We start from the raw sequence: 5,563 nt of genomic DNA on the forward strand, positions 1-5,563 counted from the left end.
ACTTTTTTGTCACCGCCGTACAAAGCATTAAAAATGTCGAGAGGAGGATATCTTAGGCAAAAGAAGAAATTGCAGGAACCCATTTCCAGGTGTTGTGCGGCGCCCAAACCGCTTTCGTGAACATCGTATTTTTCTAATTTGAGGCGTCAAGTACAAAATTACCAGTGACTTCAATTTGAGGACTAAACGTCTTCCCTTACTCCATACGCCGTTCGGGCAAAGCCATAGCTGCTATAGCGCCGAAGAATTCGTGGTGCTTTTGTGAACATCTTCATTACGAAATTCTTGTTGAGGCCATTACATTTTATGCATTTGTTTACAAAGCTTCGCAGAAACGGCAGTTTTTGTTCAACACTCAGTCATCATCTCGCTGTGGTGTAGTACGCGCTCAATGGTACTTAGTCCACGTTACTTATGTTGTGATGGGGTACATACATAATGGTAACCGACTGCGTCACATTTTACACCACACACATCATGCTACGCATGCAGTTATATGCTTAGAAGTTAGTTTTATGTATTTTGTCTCGTCCCGGCTAGTAATTTTCACAAGCAAAAACGAAAGCCTCTTTGCAGGAGGAGAATGACACGAAACCCGGAGAACTAAGTCTACCCCGCGGCATCTGCCTTACATTCTATATATTTATACTGAAATGACATTCTTATTTCAAATTATGCATTGCAGTATTGCGAAAATTCGCAGTGTTACCCTAACAATGTTACTTGCCGTAGTAATTCAAGTTCACCGAATGACCTGCCTTCTCCTGCTGGTCCCCCCGTTGCTCTTTTCCTGCACTATTGGTGTTCATGAAGAAAAACTGCTGGAAAATGGGTAGATGTATTAGCGAGTAATCACACTGGATTCACTATGCGGAAGTAGTATTCTATAACGTGGGTATCAAAGAGCGTCGCAGTATATATTATTGGTATTGGAAATACTTGTTGTCAAGAGAACGCAGTCAATAAAGAAGCGTCGTTTTGTTTTCACTGCAAAGAACGAAATAAAGCTGTCATCAAAGTGTATGCACACATACCGCACGCGCTCACGGCCCGCGGAGAGAAACAACTTAGCCCAACTAACGTGTTAAATTGGCTAATATCTGAGCTGTTTGTTCCAGCCTCAGAGCCGCGTAGACGTCCGCTTAGACGCCTACTCCCATTTTCCGAAGCAAATATAAGCGATCAAGGGTGCCGAGCTTGTGATCTCTTCCGCGGACTGGTCACTGGCCACGGTGTGCATCCATGCCAAAGGCACGGAGGAAGAAAAAGTTGGCCGAAACGATTACGAAACGACCGCCACTTCGGTGCGGCATGCCGTGCGCATGCGTTGACAGCATGGAGGAAAGAATACAAAATACAAGGCAGCGCCGCTTGCGTTGATGCATGGTATAGTGGGACGGCAACGGGTACGACGACGATGAGGGAAAAACGGGACTGCGTGAACACTTTTTACGACAGCAGCGCCCCTACGTCTTAACGTTTACGGAAGCTAGATTTTGTTCTTCCGCATGCAGCGCCACTAATGGCGTTCTATGGCGGTTTTCTCGATTGCTCGCGTTATGCGCCTGATGTACTAAATGAACTGTCGGTCAGACTGGCGGGAACGGTTACCAGTTTGGTTGTGGCGTGAAACTGCGGATTTCTTCATGTCCTCGGGCTGTATTTACTGTTCGACGAAGTCAAGTTTTGCCGGGAGGCGCAAAAAAGGTCAGTGCTGCTTATTTATGTTCTGGTAACGGTTGTTGTTCTTTGACTTGTTCATAAACGTGCCGCTCCGCTGCCTGTTCGATGCGAGAAACGTTTTCTGCCGTTATTCATTATAGCTTGTGTATTTGTGGGTCGGAGTCGGCTTGACATTTATGACTGCGTAGGTTAGCTAGTGCTATTTAGAAAGTGGCTGGTGCGCGCATTTCTCGAGTCTGCATGTCCCCTTATGGTGTGGTGTTGCTTAGTTGTATATTGATGGTTGCTGTACCTGTCAGCGGTACTGAATCTTCTCGGGTTAGTCGCACGCTATTGTCTCACGCGCACACACTACACAACATGTTTGTCGGAGCGTCTATCTTTAGACTTATCGGTATTTTCAAACTTCCGTGTTAATTGCGTTGTGTTGGTCTTCTGAGAGCCATAAATTTACTGTGCTAATCACGCTATTCCGCCTAATGTTGATGTGCGTTCAAGGCGTTGGCGGCAGCACTGCTTTTTATCTGTTTTGTGTGTGTAGTTGTTCCTTGTTTCTTCCAATGCCTTCGATGAATTCAGATGATCTATTTACACTAGTCAACGTTAGTTGGCTCCCTGACGTGTAGTGAAATGCAAGGAAGTGGTTGTCTGAGCAGTAGCGTAGTAACAAAACGTTCCTTTTGTGGAGGGGAAGGCAGGTGAAAACACGCAGAAACTGTGGTGCCGTTTCTATGCGGTCAATGTCAGTGGTAACCTGAGACCTCAGAATAATTACCCATAAAACTCACGTATGGACTATTAGAAGTTTTAACGTCACAAAGTAAGTTTAAAAATAATCCATTCCTGCCATTTTATCCTATCAATGTCAGTGGAAGCTCGAGAGTTGGAATAATTTTCAAAACGCTCGGGTGCAAAGTTGTTGCATCATGATGTGCACCAAACATTAATCCATTTCTCTTCTCCTTTGAACGTAGAAATTGTACTCCAAAAGCAGATTGCTACATTCTGTATTCATACTGTATGACCTGTTCAGAAAGAGTGTATGGCTGACTGTGGAGACATTTGGCCCTCCACTGATAGGTTGTGACAAATGTGTTTGTTCCTCTGCAAAAAAAAATGAAAACAAATTATTTCCTTTCTTTACATGCTCCTGCGAAGTCATGGTTGTGGCATTCACTGGCTGAAGACATCTTTGGCATGCTGATGGGTCGTCGGGGAGAGTGTGGCGGATTATGAATGCCCTGTGGAGCTCATAAGCCACAAAAGAGTACTTTTTGAGTCGTGCATATTGTGCAGATATTCACCAGTTCGCATAGACCAAGGACAGGTGAGCTTAAAGTATGTTCAAATATTTTCATATCTCAAATTGTTTAGCAAGAAAAGATTATCAGGGCTTCCGCTGTAAAAAAGACATTCTACTTTCGTGGAACGAATCAGACATTGTTCAATATTTTCTCGTGCTCCCTGGGTAAAGCAAGGCATAAATTTATTCTCTGATATTTTTGTACTGTTTATTTTCTAGGCAATAGGGCGAAGATAGATTTAAAACAGCGGTACAAGGAATGCATAAGGCCATTTTAATTGTATTTGGACCCCTTCTTGGAAGTGTATCATCAGAAGGCAACACATTATAGCTCTTGCACGGGACGAAATCATTGCATTCTACAAGTAAGTACGCACTGCCATTTTTGGGTCTTTTGTGGCGCGTTTTTAGGTAGTTTCTTTATAACCAATGGTTTGAAACTTCTTTTCAGTGACAGCTTGGCCTGTGGCTCAAGGTCACAGTACGAGCTTTTCTGAACACGTCAGCGAAACTTTCCTGGAAGTGCACTTTGAGACGGCCCTGGCAGAAACACCCGGGTCTTAATTTTGGCAGGGTAAGCTGGCATTTTGTTTTTGCGAGACTCAATTTCTGGGTCTGTTCGTCCGAATAAAATCTCACTGTTAATAAGTTATCGTGAACGCCAATATTGGCCATTGTGTTCACATTCCGCCTATTACGGATGCTCCAACAGTGGCAAAAAAACACTATTTTGTATTTTAGTTTTGTAAATATTTAGCTTTTACACCTTGAGAGTTGTTGCTGTGATTTGCCAGCACCACGGACACGCCCAACGTGGTTGCTGATACAATACGGTGGCAACTGCCGATTTAAATTTCCCGCTTTTAATACGCCCGTAGCACCAATAATACTCCCAAATACAGGCGTAGCATAAGTAATGCTTGCATTGGATTTTGACAGGAGGTTAAATAAGGAGTAATTTTTTAAGGGAATTGTTTAGAGCACAGAAAGTGACGTCTGCAAGAAAATGTGCTGTAGTTGCAATTTATAAGAAAATTGAGCAACAGCCTAGTTCAGCATTAATCAACTCAACTTCTGCCTCATACCACTACGAACCATGGAGGTAATACATATCGAGAGGGAAATATTTTAGGTGGAACTAATTCCACAAAAAAATTCTGCCACAGTGCGATATTTATAATTTCCTATGACTGGCCATTTATTTCTTTGTGGTAGAAACATCGTTTAGCTGTAAGTTATAATAAGCCATCCTCACTACAGCATTCTAGGAAGCACATTATACAGTACAGAGAACATTTTTTGCAGAGAGAAGGTGTGTAAAATATAATGCCGAAAGGTGATTATAGTAATTATTATTTGATTATAAACGAAACGTCTCAAGGATAAAAAAACCTTATATTCAGGATACCGAGGCAGCAAAGTTAGATACTTTCCAGAATCAGGGCAATTTCATTCATTGTCTGTGGTGATATTGTTTAGCGCACTTTCACCTTTAACAGCACTCCCAAAAAAACCCAAGAAATCACTGATTTTAAATCAATTACTGTGTTATGAAAGGGCCTAAGCAACTCGCTTATTTAAAGCAACCATGTAACAAAATTTTCTTGTTTCCTTGAAGGTACATGAGGTGAGCAGTAAGTCTTCTCGAGGCCCGGTTATTCTGAGAGAAGGGACTGGCGGCATCAATATTGCCCGCAAGAAACACATCACGGATTCGCCGCCTGCATTGTCACTTCAGGATGTGGTCATCGTCTTCGCCGCATATGTCATCTTTTTCATCGTGTCATCATGTTCATATGGTTGTGTGCCTTGGGAGAGTTCTTGGGACTTTTGCAGGGAGTTCTTGGAAAGCACGAGAAGTTTGGCAGCGGCCTGGTGTCATTTAGGTTGGAGTCTCTGTTGAAATACTTGAAGTGTTCAGCTCTACTTGGGATTTTAAATTATTGGTAGAGGTTAAAGTAGCTCTTTAAAGGCATGAAGGAGGTCAGATGAAAGGCATGAAGGGGATGAAATCAGATGAAGAGGTTTAAGTTACTGGCACATGCAAGTTTCATGTCAACTGAACACTGAAGTCGTGCCCTATTTTTCATCATTGGCACAATGCGCAGGCTGCCTTTGAATCTATAGTGGGTGTTAATGTAGTTCATGGCACCGCATTGTAACGTCCTTATTATTCAAGTGTAGCTCATGAGATTTTTTTTCATGGCAGTGCTGCTGCTGATGCAAAAGTGACAGTGATTATTTACGCAGATGGCTTCCGCTTTCATTGATAAATTTTAGTACCGGATGTGAGCTTACACCCATGACCTAGAAGAATTGAAAATGTGCGTATTTGGCTTGAACAAGTTTTCTTCTTTGAACAAAGCTGCATTTCTTGTTTGGCAGAAGCAGGGCTTTGGTCACAATTACACTGATAGCAAGACGGGGGGGGGGGGGGGGGGGTTTATAGTACGCAACTGTGAATTTCACCTAAGGTAAAATGTTGAGGCTGGAAAAAATGCTTTCAAGTCTCCTTTGTAAAACTGGCCACCTGTATGTTTAAACGCTGGCTTCTTTGGTTCTTAAGGATGTCTGACT

At 42.7% G+C, this 5,563-nt stretch overlaps 1 long non-coding RNA gene across 1 annotated transcript; it reads left to right on the plus strand.

The window, feature by feature from the left end:
- Positions 1 to 1,579: 1,579 nt before the first annotated feature.
- LOC144180580 (uncharacterized) lies at positions 1,580 to 3,306 on the plus strand. Its single transcript, XR_013324459.1, has 3 exons — positions 1,580 to 1,707; positions 2,842 to 3,010; positions 3,206 to 3,306. It is a non-coding gene; the product is annotated as an uncharacterized LOC144180580 (long non-coding RNA).
- The last annotated feature ends 2,257 nt before the right edge of the window (positions 3,307 to 5,563 follow it).

The sequence above is a fragment of the Haemaphysalis longicornis genome, unplaced genomic scaffold (assembly GCF_048455015.1).
Source record: "Haemaphysalis longicornis isolate Haplotype H1 unplaced genomic scaffold, Haemaphysalis longicornis Haplotype H1 scaffold_4, whole genome shotgun sequence".
Lineage (NCBI taxonomy): Eukaryota > Metazoa > Arthropoda > Arachnida > Ixodida > Ixodidae > Haemaphysalis > Haemaphysalis longicornis.